This window comes from Marmota flaviventris, chromosome 6 (assembly GCF_047511675.1).
Source record: "Marmota flaviventris isolate mMarFla1 chromosome 6, mMarFla1.hap1, whole genome shotgun sequence".
Taxonomy (NCBI): Eukaryota; Metazoa; Chordata; class Mammalia; order Rodentia; family Sciuridae; genus Marmota; species Marmota flaviventris.
This window is the reverse complement of record NC_092503.1, coordinates 86,490,857-86,510,990: the sequence shown is the minus strand read 5'-3', so window position 1 is coordinate 86,510,990 and position 20,134 is coordinate 86,490,857. Positions and strand designations below refer to the sequence as shown.

The 20,134-nt window shown below is 34.3% G+C and overlaps 1 pseudogene; it reads right to left on the bottom strand.

Moving 5' to 3' along the window:
* Positions 1–19,693, bottom strand: part of LOC114086865 (keratin, type I cytoskeletal 18-like) — a 91,412-nt pseudogene extending 71,719 nt beyond the window's left edge.
* Between the last annotated feature and the right edge of the window lie 441 nt (positions 19,694–20,134).

The window sequence follows — 20,134 nt, the reverse complement described above, 5'->3', positions numbered from 1 at the left end:
TATTTATCAAAATAATACATACAAATGATCACCAGGTATATTAAATAATTGCTCAAAATCACTAATCATCAAAAAATGCAAAAAAGATAATGACATATTGCATCATTTTAGTAATAATGTCTATTATCAAGATGAGTAATTAAAACAAGTGTTGGGCAGGATGTAAAGAAAGGAAACTCTTGCCCACTTTTGGTAGAAATGTAAATTAGTACAGCCACTATGAAAAATAGTATGGAAAAAATTAAAAATAGAACTATCCTGTGATCCAGTAATCATTCCATTGTGGAGGAATATCCCACTCCAAAGGAAATAAAATCAGTATGTTGAAGAGACTTCTGAAGTTCCCTGTTTATCACAGCACTATCCGTAATACCCAAGATACAGAAACAACCTGAGTGTCCATAAACTAATGAGTGGGGAAGAAAATGTGATATATAATCAAATGCTATTCAGCCATAAAAAATAATGCCATGTGTGCAACTTGGGTGGAACTGGAGATCACTATATTAAGTGAAATTATCCAGGCCCAGAAAGATAAATTCTGCATGATCACACTCAATGTGAAATCATGTAAGTCAAGAGTAGAATGGTGATTACCAGAGACCAGAAGGATAGGATAGGGCCATGAGAAAAGGTTGATCTATGGATACAAATTTGCAGGTAGATAGGAGCACCTTCTGATATGCTACTGCACAATAAGCTGCCTACAGATAACAATAACGTACTGTGCATTTCAAAAACTAGAAGAAAAGATTTTGAAAGTTTTCACTGTAAAGAAGTGATAAATATTTGAGATAAATGTGCTTAATCTGATTTAAACATTATACAATACATACATATATTGAAGCATCATAATGTACTCCATTAATATGTATGAATTTAATAGTTTTATGGATCACTTTAAAATAAATAAAAATCACATATGATATTCTTAACTTTTCATTAAAATTTTTTTATAATATAACATTATTAAATAAAAACTCATTATTATCATAACTGAAAAATTAGAAAACAAGAAAATCAAGGAGAAAAAGTTCCCATAACCCCATGACCTAAATTCTGAAACTACTTTTAGCTATTTCCTTCTAGTTTTAGTATTTGCAAAGTTTTTGGTCTCCTAAGCAGAATTATAACCCATTTTTAAAATTATTTTAGAACATAAGCATTTTAATGTCATTAATAGTAGTTTAATAAGATAATTTTATTTATATTAATCCTCTGTGAGAAAATAAACTAAACAAAGTGACATGAACAGTTTAATGTCTCTTCTCTCTCTTAAACACAATACACACAAAACATATTGAATTGTCACACTGTACTCCATAAATATGTATAATTATTATTTTAAGTTAAAAATAAGTAGTTAAATTTTATAAATAATTTAATATAAAATCATGTAGGTTATGACAGATGAATAAATTTCAGCATTTTAATTAGAAAAATTATTTTAAAGTGGTGTGGTTGAATATGTTTTCTTATAATAACTAACCCATTGTTTTTACTCTTGTGAATTGACTTTTCCTATTTATTTTTGGAACCTTGTGGTCTTTTGAGTAGGAGGCTATAAAAAAAATATACTCACCCTTCATCAGGGTCATAGGTGCAGATGTTCAGGTTGTACCCTGAACTAGAACACCCTGCAGAGAAGGGGAACAGGGACTGAAGTCTAATTCATTTATGTATGCACCTGTAAGTCTGTGCCCAGATATATTTTTTTTTCCTAAACTGGATTAAGATATTAGACATCTACAATTATGTATTAGGCTTTTCTATTCCAATTTCAAGCTTATATTTTCAAACTTACATGTTCTTTCTCCTCTAAATGTTTCATAAACAACAACTTTAAATATTTCAGCACTCCTTTTTTTTCCATAGAAACAATGTGGGAGAAAAATGTTGATAGTTAAGTCTTTAATTCATGTGGATTTATTCTGATGTGGTATGAGATACTATAAATAAGTTTTCTTCCTGTGTCAATAGTCACTTGTTCCTGAACTATTTAGAAAATAAACCCCTTTTCTTATTCATTTTTTTATTTTTGAAATTCCTTTTTATGTTATACAAATAATAAAATATTTTTCTGAGACATTTTCACTCAAGCACCACTGTTTAATTATTGAAATCTATTTTTTTAATATTTGCTATTAATACACTTATAATACTCACCTTTCAAAAATTGTCTTTAGTATCGTATTCATTTTTTCAGAGAACATTGAAATCATTTTGCAGATGTGAAAACACAAGCTAATTAAAATTTTAAAATATAAATTAATTCAATAATTCTCCACTTTAAATATATTCCAAACTTGCCAGAAATGAGTATGTCACTTTGCTGATTCCTTCATGTTTTTTTCAGTAAGCCATTATACATGTGCTATCTAGTCTCCTCCATTAAATTTACTTCTAGAGGTTTTGTGTTCTTTAAGTTCTCCCAGCAATGTCTCTCATTGCTAATAATTTCTTCCAATGAGAGGAATGGAGTGACACTACCCTATGAAATAAGCCTCTCTTGGACACAATTCTCAAAGAAGGGAGTGATGACTGGTTTTCTCCTTTCTGTGTACCAGAATCTTATCATAAAAAAATACTTATTTATGTATATCTGAATATGACCCAATGAAACCAATCATTCTGTATAAATAATATGCCCCAATAAAAGTTAAATAAAAAAAATGAGGAAAGTGCACTGTTTCAGATAGCTACTTGCAATAATACCCAGAAATGCTATTTATCTTGAAAATATATGAAGCAATTAACATTTTGAAGCTTGTTGGACTCTCTACATTAGGAATTTACATAAACAATGTATTCCATATATGTGTATGTTATGGTTTCCAGATATACATTGGTTTTAGCTATGTGTCTTCAACTTTTCTTCACTAATGGTAACAAATGGAGTGGCTAAAATAATCTCTCTACTTGTCCCATTTGTTTTCTCTATTTTTGCTCCGGTAGTCTGTTCAATTCTAGTGTACATTGCTGTATTCATTTCTGCATGTGCAATTCACCCTTCATACACAACTAGCTGCATTGCGTGGCAATTCTGAGTGCTCACCCCAACTTGCCTTTCACCTTCCTGTTTGCTGAATTCTTTGGGTGGGGCTTTCTTCCTTATTCCGAAGCTGCTTCTCTGGCATGGTATAACAATTTAGACCAGCCCAGGATCTAACCAGAGACCTCTATTTGTATAATGCCATAAGACTTTCTCTGTTTTTCTATTAAACATACCTTTGAAATAGTTGCTCATATAACATTTTATTATTTTATATACAAGATCATGAGGATGGGACTATACTGTTATCATTTAATGAATAATATATGATTTGGGGATAATTATTAAACTACTTAATAATCAATCATTAAATATGACTTTTTCTCTATTAAAATTATAAATAATAAGTACTATATACCAATAAACATTAGGATTTCTTTGAGTGGTTAATATATAGAATCATGAATTTTCTAGTAAACATATTTAAGAAGTAAAAAGAAAGAGATAAAATTAACTTTTAAGCTATGTTCTGTTTAGCCATTTTTAGGTTTCCAAGAAAGAGAATCAAGTTGGTCTCTTTTGTCCCAGTTTGAGTAGTACTTCTATGCCAGGCCATTTAGCAGGCAATTGTTAAATATATTTGAAAGTGATTCTTCCAAGGTACAGATTTTATCTTGGTGTGGTAAGACAAATTTATGTGTCATATCTACAAAATAGCTTTACCTGGGTAAACTGCTACCTTTCCAATCTGTTATATGTAATCCTTCTGTGTTTTAACAGTTACTGAGAATACAAATTTATTTCTGAGATGAATAAAAATTTATTTGCAAGGTGCATGAGTCAGTACTTATTCAATTTATACCTAGTGATATTTTATACAATGAAGTTACACTCAGATGAGAGGGGGAGAAAATCCATATGAAAAGTTGGTATCTGTCCATTATCTAGATTTCAGACTTCCATTTACCATCCTGAGATACGGAAATGAATTGTCGATTGTGAAGTCCTGGCCTTTGTTTTGCTTTACTGCATCATAATACTCCAATGGATGGAGAGAGAAGGCACTAATAAATTCAAAAATATAGGTTCTTGAGAATTTGTCTTACCAAACCAAGATCAAACTTGTACATTGGAGAAATCATTTTCAAACATGTTTAACTTGACTTCAGAAATTAAATTAAGACAAAAACCCAGAGTATTCTACTAAATTAAAACACATTCATTTGATGTAAATGTTTGACAATTATTTTACACAATTTTATCCACACTGTAAGACTTGATCAAGGTATATAAAGCAAAACAATGTCTGTATGGATTTTTAGGCCTTCATATTCATGCTGGGCTAATTTTTTTTAATCTTCTGCAAGGTTCACAGAAAAGGGAATTCAGGTAAGTAATTGTCACACTTAAATATTGAAGTCATTCAAGAATGATAATATGATTAAGGTGGTTTTAAATACTTTGCTATTTAAAATTAATCAGCTTATTTTAAAATAAGACTTTATTTTGGAGAACAATAGAATAACAATATAATTTCATAATTGCTGGGATAAATACACCAATACGTTTTAAAGGCCAAAGTAATATAAATGCATCCTTTTAAAGGTCTCAAAATATATAAATGGAAACTAAAACTTAGTGAATTGATAAAATTAGTGAATTGTTGGAAAAAGTAAACCAACAAACTCTGGGCTCAGGGTAGCAGGTAGAAGAGGAAACTGTTGTCCTTTTCCCTGATGGCTCTTCATATCTCCAGAGAATGCCTGCCAATAACATAGCCCTCAGCCAGGAAAGTGTAAGCTTAAACAAACTGACCCACCCCAGAGGAGAAACTTACAGACTCAAACATCCCAAGATCTCTATTGAAAGGGACAGTCCCTCTGATCACACCCATAGAGACCTTCCAATTCACTCTTCTTGCAACTAACACTACCTTGCAGAGATCTGATTTCCATTTTCCAATGTTTATTGCTAATAAGATCCTTGGGTTACCCATCATTTCACTCCTAGGTTTTGGATTTTTGGATTTCCCTGGAATTTCTCACTATTTCCAAATATAAAAGCACTATTCACATCATGGTTGTGTAGACACCTGCCTTTAGATTACCCATAGAATTTAACCCAAGGTCACCTTTCCCTATCCTAGTGGAGATAACATCAATGAAGAGAGGGAAGAGGTCCCTTTAGTCATCCAGGAACTCTTGAAAGTAGATTAAAATGACAAATTAAGACAGACAGAAGTGTTAGGGTCAGAATTCGGTCATCAGAAGCATCCTGTCCTTTCTGTTCTCTCTATAATTTACTCCTAAAGGATATGTGGACATATAAGCCAGGCAAAAAGAGAACATAGGACCTGGAAAAGCCAAGGCCAGAACTCTACCTCCAGGTCTCCAAAAGGAATATGGATCAAATGAAATTCAGAGCCAGGCCAGGTTTTTCAATGGAAATATATGAAGTCTGAATATGGATCTTCTTCTAGTCACTGTCCCTGGTGCAAATGAAAAAGGAGATCTGAGCTTGTATGTTGTACACTACTGCTATGGCACTCCCCCTGCAGAACACTGGTCTTGTTAGAGGCAGTAGCTCTTTCTAACCATAATGGTAAGGTCATCTTCTTCATTCCAATTTCTGGGAATGGTTCTTTCAAACCTCTCTGGGTTAAGATTGATTTTGTAGATGTTTCAATGAAAATGTAAGGAAACTTTTGTTTGAGGGAACTAGTGAACACCTGTCCATCTTGCTGGTGTTCAGAGAAAATTGAGTTATCTTATTGTACTGAATGTGTTTCATGTATTTCCAATTATGTGATTTCCCAGAAAGTGAAATTTGTTGTGTTCTGGCTCTTAGAATGTAAAATGTAAATGAATCCACTAATTGATTTTAAAACTTAAAGGAACAACAACACAAAGCAATAAACAGGCCCAATTGGAACTAGCAAGGAGATGACAACCCAGAGCCCTTTGAGCATGCTCAGCCTGGCTATGGAGTTCCAAACAAGATTATTATTTCTGTCCAGAGCCTAACCACCTGTGTGAAGGGGGGCTACTTTGAATGCCAGCTTACTGAGCAAGTCCTACACATAAGTGAGCCAATATGGTCAAGGACTATGCTGAAACCAAGAGAAGGGGACTCACACACAGAAAACCTTTGAATCTACTCTTAGAAAAACAAGGGGGAAACACTTCAAGGTATAGATATAGGGAACAATTTCCTGAGAAAGACTGTGATACCTTAGGAAATGTTAATAAGAGTTGACAAATGGTATGATATCAAATTAAAAATTATAACTAATTAGAAACAAATAGAAAAAAAAAAGTTTCTGCCCAGCACATGAGAACAATCAACAGAGTAAAGAGACAACCTACAGAATAGGAGAAAAATCTTTGCCAACTATTCATCTGACAAAGGATTTAAAACAGAGAATATATAAAGAACTTAAAAACTGAAAAACATAACAAATAATCCAGTTAATAAATGGGTTTGGAACTGAACAGACATATCTCAAAAATGAAGAAATATGAATGACAAATAAATATATGAAAAAATGTTCAACATCTTTAGCCACAAGGGAAATGGCAAATCAAGACTGCATTGAGATTCCATCTCACTCCAGCCAGAATGGCTATTACAAAAAATACAAAACATAACAAATGCTAGAAAAGTTGCAGAAAGAAAGAAACCCTTGCATACTGGTGATGGGAATGTAAATCAGGTCATCCTCTATGGAAAACATTATAGAGGTTTTTCAAAAGATAAAAATAGAACTACCATGTAACCCAGCTATTCTACTCCTGGGCATATAGATGAAGAGAATCAAAGTCAGCATTCTAAGAGATACCTGCATATCTGTATTTATCATGATGCAACTCACAATAACCAAATTATGGAATCAATGAGGCTAAATGTTCACACCAGTGGAAGAATAAATAAAATATGATTACATATGCATATATATATATATATATATATATATATATATATATACACATACATACATACAACATAGAGTATTATTCAGCCATACAGAAGAACAAAAGCATGTTATTTCCAGAAAAACAGATGAAAATGGAGAAGATTATGTTATGTGAAATGTGTCAGACTCATAAAGATAAGTATCCCAAGTTTTCTCTCATATGAGACCTAAAGAAAAAAATAAAGTAGATGACATGAAAGTAGAAGGGAAACTATTAGGGAGAGGTAAGGGAAGCAGGGGCAGTCTGGGAGAAAGAAACACATCAAAATACATCATATGCATAGATAAAATTGTATGCATGGATGGAAAGTTACCTTTTAGAATTAATATACAACAATAATTATTATTAAAAAATAAAACTCTTTGAAAGTAGAAAACACAACAGTTTCCTTAGTGGGTGAAAAAAGCAAACTCATAGGTGAAATGGGCACAAACCCTACAATTGCTGTACGGGCTGCAGGCTGCTAAAGTGTGGTCAGCCACCAGGGAGTTATGTCTGCTCTAGAATTGAAATATATCAGAAACAGGTGTCCCACCTGACTTCCTGGAAGGAGCATTTTTCATACTTCCAGACCTAGGTTAGCCCCCATTAGAAGGTGATTTATGAAGCAATAATTGCCCAGGAAGGTGTGGGGGACATTGAGGATACCCCAAGACCTAGTGACCTCATCAGGCATCCATGTAAGGACTTGATGGTGGGAGGGATTAGTAAAAAATTAATAAACTTCAAGCCTTTTGAAAAATCATAATCATCACCTAGTCCCTCCATGTCTTATCTGGTAGAAGAGAATAAAGAGCCTTGTTGTCATTAGCTTTTTTTTTTTTTTTAATTGTTTTGATTAATGCCCTTCATCCTGCACAAGGAACATGTGCGTGGTTAAGAAGCTCCAGGGCATTCATAGTGCCAGTGTCATCTCAATTCTTCACTAGCACCAAAATATAGGCTCACCAACTCAATTATCTCTTTGCTGAATTAGGCAGAAGCCCAGGACTTCCTCAGTCTAAACCAATGTCCTCTGCTCCCTGAACTGTCTCCAATCCAGGGGTTTATGTAGTAATTCTCATCCAAGAGTCCTGTGGACTTTCAGCTGGATGCTACCTACCCACTTTGGAAGCCAATACAAGGTGTCATACAAATGTAACCCAAAATTTACATTCACACATTTTTCTATCTTCCTGTCTTTCTCTTTCTCTCCCCTATCCTCTCCCCTACATTGAGCCTGCCTGTCTCTGAGGAGACATGTTCACTGTCCCTAGGTTAAGAAAGGAACATATTTCACTGTTATAAAGTTGCAAGTCGCCAGGGACTTATCAGTTCAAGATTCAGCACAGTGACTCAACCTAACAGTGAAAACAAAACCAGCGTTCAGTCTTCCCCAGGTAACAGTTTACTTTTATCTTTGGTCACACTGCCTGCTCTATACATTTTTCCCAATGACTTGAATCAAAGACTGTATGCTGAGGCAAAATACTGAATATAAACAAACAGTCTTGGCAATAGGCTTTTTTTTAAAGAGAGACAGAGAGAATTTTAATATTTATTTTTTAGTTATTGGCAGACACAACATCTTTGTTTATATGTGGTGCTGAGGATCGAACCCAGGCCGCACGCATGCCAGGCGAGCGCGCTACTGCTTGAGCCACATCCCCAGCCCTTGGCAATAGGCTTTTATCTTCCAAAGGATTGGTCACCAAAAGGTTATTATTATGGGTATTAATTTGCAGTGAGAACTGAACAAATTTCAGGGTGATTAGAGGATGTGACTATGATTAACAGAAGCTAGAAAATATGTATGAAAAAGAATCTAGTGTTTCTATATACTTTTTCTTTCACTTTTCTTGGTCTCTTGAGAAAGTCATAATGGAAATTATGAAGAGGAAGCTATTACTGAACAGAATATTTCGGGGAACATTCTGATCTATGGTCCCTCAGAGGAATTGATTACTAACAGCCTTTAAGTTAGAGTGACATTCAGTACATTTAAGATAAGACTCCTAAAACCAAAGTTTCTCTTCCAGTTTACACATAAGAGATCTTATGATCACTCTGTTCATCTAAGCAATCATACTTCATAAGAGCCAGACAGACTTTTAATTCAAAGTATATCCCTCTTGGAAGGGAATCTTGAAAGGCGATGAGGAGAAAGCTATATCTCCTGGCTTAAGTGCTGTTCAGCTCCTGGAAGGATTTCTTAATATTTTATCTTGTGCTTTACTGAGTATTTCTTGGTTCCCCTAATTCCAAAGAAGTGTTTTTGTTGTTGTTGTTGTTCACCCTCTGTTTTTTCTTCCCTTGTCAAAAAGAAATATCACTCCCACAGTTGTTTCCTTCTTTATGCAGGGAGAGGGAATTCTAAAATTGTTTCATTGTGCCAGGTGGTAAGGTCTTTTCAACCTCTAATGAAATGCTGTTCATTGAAATTAAGCCATTGTCACAAGATGTATACTACACAGATTCTTTCCCATTTGTGAAGTTGACTTTATTCTTACAATGTACCTTTCAACACTCTGTTTCTAGTTGAGCATAGTTACAAAAAGTCAAATAATGTTCGGATGGTGTAGGAAGAGCTCAGTGCTCTGGCATAGAAAACTGCAAAATTTTTTCAAATGCTAAATATCTACATATATTTAGAAAAATATAATTGTACATTCAAATGTCAAAGAAAAGCTTATTTACACAGAGAAATCATGGTCACTAACTAGATCAAAATTGGGAGGTGAATGAAAAAATTACACAAAAGGGACGTTTATTCTTTCTCTTTCAAAGGAGTCTAGCTATTACCTATTTTTCAGAATTTATCATTGATGAGCTTCATAAAAATTAAGGAAGCAAAGGCTTAAGTACTCCCAGATCCCTGAAAACTGGTCTTCCATCCAATTTTAAAGCACTTTTAGCAATTGAGAGCACTGTTTCCAAAGACTGCCTTTTTCTTTGGATTTCTGGTGTTCCCATGATCACTTAAGAGTCTCTAAGTATAAACATATCAAATAGCTGCTGGTGCCACCCAAAATGCCCACACACTATCTAATCATTCTTCATAGCCAATATGGTTCTTCTTAAACTTGGACCCATTGGTTCTAGCTTTGCCTTATTAAACTACACCAAAGAAATCTAATCCATCTTCTGTGTAAAAATACTATATACCAAAAGCTCACCCATCATGTAATATCCTTCACGTCTTCCCTCTATAAAGTAAACATCCCATTTCCCTACAGCCATGTGACATGGTTTCTAGACCCCTGGCTATTCCAAATACCTTACTCTGGGTACACCTCAGGAATCTCTTAAACTATCATTGGGCAGATGATTCCTTGTGAGGTCTAATTAACAAACAATCCAGCAAGACCACTTAGACACTTTCTATAAACCTAGCCTAAACCACAGGAGCTTTCTTGGCAGACATCTGCTCCTTATTCGTTGAAATCATAATCAGCTAAACCAAATGTCCTTTACCCAGAATTTTGCAATTTAACTTGTGAACCCAAACATGTAACTTTGCATTTAAACCTCTTACATTTCTTCATACTATACTTATTTCAGCATTCTAGTTTTTAAAGTAAGTTTTATTCTTTATGCTTTGCATCTTCATCTGACATATTAGTTATTCTTAAATTTTTTAATCTTTGAATTTGACTGATATGCCATAGATATATTTTTCTGAGTCCATTTATGTAAACTATTGAATGGAGGATGAAGGAGTATTTTGTCTCTACAGAAACCTAATACATTGACATCAATCTAGTGGTCTTTCTCCTTAGGTATTACCTTTGTGGCCTAACTACTCCAGCCTGACCTTTATAAATAACCACTCCTTCCTGTTTATTCCTTTTAGTAGGGAAGAAATAGAAAAAAATCCATCAGCACTTTACCAAGTTTTTATGAACACACTATACATTACTCCAGGTATTCAAAGCCATACTAACCTACACAACAATGATTAAACCAATTCATACCATTTATGAAGAGCAAGATGAATAAATTTAGGATTTTGTTGTTGTTGTTCCAGAGTGTTTTGCATGGTGTATCCTGTACCTGTATTATCCCAGCTAGCCTGTAGTCTGTATGAGAAAAAAAAAAAGTGTATATCTGACCTTAAATCAAATTTCATGTGGCTTAAAAGGGTAAAGCCAGAATCACTGATTTCACGTTTTAGGAACAAAAATACTGGCTTACTGAGAGGCGTGATCATTGATAATATGATGCAGTGTCCTTAGTGGAGACAGGTATAATATAATGTTTTTATACTTAGATACTGAATTATTTCAGGGAAGGCAGACAACATATATCTCAATGCATTTTATTGTATATTGTATTAATGGTAGCAGCTATTCCATGTCCAAGAAAATAAAGAGGAATCCTTATTCTAAAAACAACCATTCTACCATGGTGTCTAACCCTGATCCCTCAACATCAGATACTGTCTTACACCAGACCTCATATTCAAATCAAGTGCTTATAGCTCATATCTGATATTATCTTAAAAGATGAGCATTTTACTAAGCCAAACATATATACATTTGAATTAAGATATTTATGTTGACAATTAAAATACCAATATACCACCTCATATTTGCATTTTAACAAAGTCTGTCAATGTCCTAAACCAAACAAACAGATATTGAAAGGTTAGGCTCCCCCAAGATTCCTTTACATTATATAAGAAAACAGTGACATTCATTTACTAACATGCAAAGCCAGCAATGAAACCAGAGTCATGTGAGGCTGGAAAGCCAAGTTATGTATAGGTGACTCTTCCAAAGTAAAATTAAATGTTATTTTTATTTTCATTTAATGCATAATAACCAGTCCTGTTAACCTTTTTCAGTTAGATTTAAATAGAAAAAAAAAATAGTTTAAAACCTGCCTGGTTTAGTAAAGAGCTATTACCCCCAAGGTTCAGTTTTCATCTATACTTAAAACATTCTAACTGAAAACAAGATGCTAGAAATATTTCAAAAGCAATACTCAGAAAGCAATTTTCCACCAAAACAATAGTAATAGCACCAATATCAGTAAGGTTCTATAGCAACCAGCCCTGAATGTCAGCTTTTGTTTATAAATCTCAACTACTGCCTCTGAAGCTACACCCATCTCTATGTTAAAATGTAACCGTTTCAAACTGGCACAACAATGTGTGTTCCCAAATAGAAATTTACCAAATATGTATTAAATGGTTTTTAATTTCTTTATTTTTAGTGCATGCATTATAGTTAAATGTAATAGTATATACATATTCTGTTTTTGTGAGATTCCCTTTTATCATTGCTTTTTTCTCTCTAGCTTCTACATATGAGAGAAAACATTTGACCATTGACTTTCTGAGTCTGGCTTATTTCACTTACCATGATTTCAATAGTTCCATCCATTTACCAGAAAATGACATAATTCCATTCTCCTTTATGTCTGAGTAAACTTCAATGTGTATATATACCACATTTTCTTTATTTGTCTATCAATGGGCACCTAAGATGGTTGCATAAGTTGGTTTTTGCTATGAATATTAATTTGCTGGTATCACTAGAGTATGCTGACTTTAGATCTTTGGGATAAATACCAAGAAGTGAGATAACTGGGTCCAATAGTGGCTCCATTCCTAGTCTTTTGAGGAATTTCTATACTGCCTTCCAAAGTCATTGTACTAATTTGTAGTTCCACCAACAATATATAAGTTACCTTGTTTTCCTCACCATCAATTACTGTTAATTGTATTCTTTTAAATGTATTTTTAGTTGTAGATGAACAAAATACCTTTAGTTCATTTTTATGTGGTGCTGAAGGTCGAGCCCAGTGCCTCATGCATGCCAAGAGAGCGCTCTACCACTGACCCACAGCCCCAGACCACACTGTTAATCGTATTCTTGATGATTGCTTTTCTGACTTGGGTAAGATGAAATCTCAGTGTAGCTTTGATTTGCATCTCTCTGATTGCTAAGGATATTGAACAATTTTTCATGCATTTCTTGGCCATATACATTTCTTATTTTGAGAATGTCTCTTCGGATCTTTTACCCATTTATCGGTATTATTTTTTAGTATTAAGTTGTTTTGAATTAAGGTATTTATGTTGACAATTATTAGTTATTATTAGTCCCCTTCTGGAAGAGTAGCAGGAAAATATTTTTCCCATTCTGTAAACTCCTTTATCATGCTTTTAATTGTTTCCTTTTCTGTGAAGAAGCTTTTTAATTTAATACCATCCCATCTATCAATACTTGGTTTTATTTCTTGAGCTGGAGGAGTCTCACTAAGGAAGTCAATACCTATACCAAGGGGTTGGAGTACTGATCCAATGTTGTTGTTGTTTTCCCAGCAGTTTCACTGTTTCTGGTGTGATTCCTATGTCTTTGACATATTTTTAGTTGATTTTTGTGCAGGATTAAAGGTAGGGATCTAGTTTGTTCTCCTAAATATGGCTATCCAGTTTTCCCAGCACCATTTGTTAAAGAGACTAACTTTTCTGCCACTTATGCTTTTGGCATTTTTGTCAAGGATCAGATGACTGTACTTACATAAATTTTTTTCTGTGTCTTCTAGTCTCTTCCATTGGTCTTTATATCTGCTTTTATGCAAACACTATGTTATTTTTGTGACTGTAGCTCTGTAGCATAATTTGAAGTCAAGCATTGTGATACCTCCAGCCTCCTCCTTTTTGCTCAGGATTATTTTTACTATTTTGGGTCTTCTATTCTTGCGTATAAATTTAGTACTATCTTTTCTCATTCTATGAAGAGTGTTATTGATATTTTGATGAGGATTGAATTGAATCTGTAGATTGTTTTTGGTAATGTGGACATTTTTATGCTATTAATTCAACCTGTTCTATCCATAAACATGATAGGGCTTTTCATCTTCTAGGGTCTTCAATTTCTTTCTTCATTTTTTAATGATTTTTTTTTTGTTGTTGTTGTTGTAGAGATCTTTCACCTCCTCAGTTAGATTTAGTCCCAAGGGTTTTTTATTTTTTATTTTTTATTATGAATGGAATACTTTTCTTGATTTCTTTCTCAGCATATTCATTATTAGAGTGTAGAAGAGCTATTTATTTTCATGTGTTACTCTTGTATCCTGCAACTTTATTGAATTTGTTTACTAGCTCTAAAAGTCTTCTGGATGAGTTTTTTGTTGTTGTTGTTTTGTTTTCTAAGTTTAGGATCTTGTCATCAGCAAACAGAGATACTTTTTAAAGTTATTTATTTATTTTAATTAGGTATATATAACAGCAGAATGCATTTTGATTCATTTTACACAATTGCAGCACAACTTTTCATTTCTCTGGTTGTAAAACAGAGATAGTTTGACTTCTTTCTTTCCTATGGGTATCCTTTTAATTTTCTTCTCCTGATTGATTGCTCTTGCTAAAGTTTCAAGAACTATAATGAATAAGAGGGGTAAAAATGTACATTCTTGTCTTGTTCCTAATTTTAGAGGAAATGCTTTCAGTGTTTCTCCATACAATATGATGTTGGCTATGAGTTTGTCTTGTATACCCTTTATAGAATTCAGGTACATTTCTTCTAAATCTAGTTTCCTTGGTGTTTTTAACATGAATGGGTACTGGATTTTGTCAAAGGTTATTTTTCTTCATGTATTGAAATAATTGTGTGATTTTAAAAAATCGTTAATTCTATTTAAGTGATGAATTACATATATTGACAGAGACCAATATCAAGCAAAGAGATTAAAGTAGTAATTTTAAAAAGCCTTCAAAGAAGGAAAAGCTCAGGACCAGCTGAATTCTCATTTGAGTTCTAGCAGACATTTAAAGAAGCACTAATTCAAATCCTTCTCAAAATATTCCATGAAATAGGATGGGAAGGACATTCCAAAATTCTATCTATGAAGCTAATAATACCCTGATTCCAAAATCAGATAAAACTGTAGACCAATATCTCTTATGAACATACATGCAAAAATTCTTAATAAAATATTAGCAAAACACATTAAGAAGATTATACATCATGATCAATGAATGGGTTTCATCCTAGACCTTGAATGTGTTATGATACTTTTCACTTAACTGAAGCACAGATGTATACTTGTTCACATAAAATTTGGGGAAAACTTTATTAGTTTCTAAAAAGTTTTGTAATGATAGTAAGTTTAACAATGAAAAGACTTGTTTTCAAGGCTTGGCATCAAGAGATTTTTTTTTTTTTTTTTTTTTTTTTTTTGTACTAGGGATTGACCCAGGCTCCTTTACCACTGAGCTACAACTCTTGTCCTTTTTATTTTGAGATAGGGTCTTGCTAAGTTACTTGAGGTCTCTCTAAGTTGCTGAGGCTGGTCTTGAACTTGTGCTCCTCCTGCCTCAGCCTCCTGAGTTACTGGGATTACAGTCTACAATTCTTGGTGCATCAAGTATTTGTTTTAAAAAAATTATCATTAGAAATGTGTAGTATCAGGCTGGGGATATAGCTCAGTTGGTAGAGTGCTTGCCTTACATGTACAAGGCCCTCAGTTAAATCCCCAGCCACACACACACACACACACACACACACAAACACACACACACACAATGTGTAATATAACTACAGTGATGCAGCCGCGTTAATATTTATAGCAGCCCAATTCAAAACAGCTAAACTGTGAAACCAACCTAGGTGTCTTTCAACAGATAAATGGATAAAGACACTGTGGTATCTATACACAATGGAATATTACTCAGCCTTAAAGAAGAATGAAATTCTGGCATTTGTAAGTAAGTGGATGAAACTAGAGAATATTAGCTAAGCAAAATAAGCCAGTTCCAAACAACCAAAAGGTGAATATTTTCGCTGATATGAGGATACTAATTCACAATAGGTATGGCGGGGCGGGGGGAATAGAGATATTTTGAACTAGATAGAGGGAAGTGAAGGGAGGGGAGTTGGTATATGGGTAGGAATGATAGTAGAATGAATTGGATATTATTACCCTATGTGCATATATGATTACATGGCGTGGGTAACTCTATAGCATGTACAACCAGATGAACAAGCAGTTATAATCCATTTGTATATGATGTGTCAAAATGCATTCTACTGTCATATATAAATAATCAGAACAAATAAAAATATTTTTAAAAATTTCAAAATGTACAGTATCAGGGCTTGGGATGTAGCTAGGTTGGTAGAGTACTTACTTAGCATGCACAAGGCCCTGGATTTAATCCCCAGCACCACACACACACACAAAAAGTATAATATCAGAGTGTTATGAATATTTAGAAGGAATTTTGAAAAACCACCTTAAGCTATTAACTCTATACACTTTATCAAAGCTAAACTCATTGATATGAGTAGTCTATCCTCTGTATGCAGACTTATACAAAAGATTTCACAATCAAAATCTCCCACAGGTGCCTTTATCCTTGCTTTTTAGAAAGAATTCCTTAGTCAAGATGGAGAATCCCAGACCTCCCTCTCTGAAACTCCCCACTGGTTGTCCTGCCACTGGTGGACAGAAAAAGAGCAGCTCTTCTACATGGAAAACCTTGTTAGACTATCCTGAACAAGGGTTTTCTCAAACTCACTAGGGATCCAAAGAGAATTAGAGAAAAGATTTTCACAATTTTTACTCCCCAAAAGCTCTATTTCTGTGGGCTATAAGGTCTGTTTGTGATAATTCACTATGTCTCCAGTCAAACATTGTGTTTGACAGTGACCTTGGAGACTCCCCCTAAGGGCAACAGAAAAACAAGAATTTGGAAGCACATGTGTGAGTTCCAGTTATTAACTGCTTATAATACTGGTTAATTTAGCAAGTCACGTAAACTTTCTAAGTTTATGTTTCCTCACTCATGAAATGGGGAAGATAACAAGGCTGCCTTGCAGACTTGATAATGGGATTATGGGAGTTAGCCACTCCTGTGTGTGAGAGCATTTCAGAGAGTCTATTCTTTATTCTCATCATTATCATTATCTACAGCAGCTAAATAAGTAACTCACCTGAGTCATAGACCCTTTCACTCTCAACTCCACACCCTTTCCCATACCATGCCGCTTCCATTACTTGTAAGCTTGAACTCCATACACACACTAAAAAAAAAAAAAAAAAAAAAGGACAAAAGATAAAATAAGCCAAGCATCACTGAAGAACCCTTAAGCTATCAAGTGGAAAGCACCATTGGTCAAGAACCAGCAAGGTCTAGTTAAGTGATTCTAGTATTATGCTGCCAATGCATCATTTCATCACACATGGAAAGACAATGAAATCTCCAATAAAGTGATTTCTCATCCAACCTTCACAATAACTTGCCTCAGATAGAGCTGGCAGCACAAGCCCTTGACCATAGGTAGAGAAGTCAAATGTCTGTCCAGCTCACTGAGCTGAGAAATAAAAAACTCTGGTCTCTAATTAAGGTCTCCAAACTCAGGCCTGAACTTCAAGGCTTTTATAGCCACTCATTACTTTTGTTTGTTACCACAAATCACTTGTTTGAAGCCTAACTTTACTTATTTTGTTTCCACAGTGTTGTGTGCATAGTGGATTGATACTATTCAGTGAAATTGGACTTGTTACATTTCTCAGAGGAGGACAGCATGTATGTAGAAGATTGTATTTTTTAGATAAACAAGACCAATTAATTTTAAAATTGGTTGTCAAAAATTGACTTTTATTGGTTGAAAATCATTTTAATGATTGAAAGCCATTTCCCCATTCCAAGTAAAGGAAACCCTTCTGATTTTTATGCTATCCGTAAGTTTTTAGCAGGTGCTAAGTTGATGGTAATAAGATTAGCCTTACTGCTGATCATGATGGATTTGGCTCACAATTTACCAGATATGCAGCCACAGCATCATTTTAGTCAGCATCCCATACTACTGCAGTCTTGGCCTGAACTGTGAATTTCCTAAATAGCTATTATTTGGCTACATGCCATATTCAATTTAGTGTCTACACCATGACAATTGATTATTTTTTTCTGCTACCTTTAGCAGCCTGTGTTTACAGTACATGCCACCCTCAGTAATTTTTTAGTACAGGAGATTTGCCTATATAAAGACTCTGTAAACTTAGTAAAGATAGATTTTGTACAAAGTCAGATTATTTAGAGACATATGTAAGAGCGTTCACAAATGCATTTATTAATATTTGATGCACTTAAAAAACCAGAGTAGGGGAAGCATCTGTGGTGAGATGAACATATGTAGCAAGTTTGTTCACTGCTTGCTTGAGACTTTTGAAATATATATATATATATATATATATATATATATATATATATATATATATATAGTAATTACTCAACTTGTAAGTGTTAAATCAGATGAATATGTTAAGAAAAGAAGCTCAGTGAAGTAGAGTAAGTTTGTATCGAATAATAGAGACTATATATGTATATAGAGAAATGTGTTCCCAAGGCAGTTTATAGTTACCCTTTTTCAACCATGGGGAAAAAAATCTATAGATATAAATTGTTTTAGTCATCACTAGAGTTTGCAAGAAAAGAAGGGGGAATAGATGATGTTATCATTCCTCATGACAAATCCTTCCTGATAAATTCTAATGTTAGTTTCCAAATATTATGCATATGTACTGTGATCAATTTTGCAAAGAAACACAAAGTGCTATAGGACTATGCTAGGGGGAGAATGAACAAGGTATGGAAGCAAATTTAAAAAGCCATTTGGGGCTTAAATTAGGGTAGTGAAAATAGATGTATGGTTATTTAATATCATCTTTACTTAACAGAATGATGATATCATAACCACATGAGAAATGTGCCTCTCTTAAAAGTCTCTATTTTGACTATAAACTACCCAAATTTTTGGTTTTCAAATCAACCCATATACATGCACCAATAGCAACCCTATCTCTCCAAAGCCTTTCTCTCCATTATCATATAAAGTTGTACTTTATATCTAGTTATTTTTAGAAAAAAATTCATTCTTTGGCAGCATTGTATGGAATGATTCTTTAGTTAATCTTAAACTTTCTGTATTCACCCTAAGTGTTACTCTTGTGCAAATGCTTTGCAATTATTCTAATAGAATATGTGGCTACTTTTCAAGATGCTCTATTAGACCAATTACTCATAAAAAATCTTTGTTGGCTCATTCCACTTCACAAGTGGGAGGCAGTTGGAAGTCTATCACTACCAGATGGAGTGGAGAATATATGCCCAGCTTGGGTAATGCTACTCTGACATGGAGGGATAGAAAAGTTTCTAAGAGACTTTCTAAAAGTGGAGGAAAGTGCTCACTCTCCAATTATTATCATTTGTTTTGTCTTTCTTATATAGATTTTGTAGAGGAGATAATATTCAAGCAATGTTTCCCACATTACCATCCCTAACCAAGGGGTGGCAGTAATACTGCACCAACAGTACTAATCAGTGTCCTGGCATCCCTCTTTTGATAGTGGAGCCCATGGTGCCTCACAATGGCATCATACCTGTTGAAGATTGACCCTGCTAACCTCTGTTGCCACAGTTATAATTTAGAAAAGCACCTCATTCCTGCTCTTAGCCCCGTGTAGCTTCTTATCCTCTCTATTGGTACTTTTACTGCCTCTCACAGTGGTCAAAAATGAGAGGTGTTGAGGGATCCATCTTGAGTCCCCCAATCCCTCCTCAGAGCTTCCCCATCTCCTCATGAAACACTGCTGACACCTGACCATCTGGTTACTCACCTTCCTCTGATAACAGTGAATTTGGTCTTGTATCACTTTCTGAACCACACATCAGGGGTAAGACTTGAATTTCATCCTGAGTCTGCCTTACTAGGGTGATGCCTCTTCTTGACATTGATCCAAAATGAATTTGCACCTTTTGAAGATTCACACATCATTTCTCCTCTTACATTTTAGGGGTTGTGCCTCCTCTCTACTGAAGAAAGCTAGGGAGAACTCTTCTTCAAAATTGACCTCAAAATTTGAAATGGGTGGTTTTTCTCATGCTTCTACCATGAGGTTACTTTATGACTTTATGATTTCCTCCTGCTGCTCCTCAGCATCATAATCTAATTGTGCTTTTTGTCTTTTGAATTTGTTTCTTTCACTGGAAACCTAAACTAGATTTGCTGAAGAAAAGTGAAGTTAATTCAGCTATTTAGAGATAGAATATTAGCAGAGAAGTCGAAAGGAGTGAGAAATGAGAAAGAGATGGCACAGTGAGACCTCTTTTGACACCTCTTGGGAGTTAACTTTGAATGGTTCAAGGCCAGCCATAGAAATGTCTGTCTAGGCT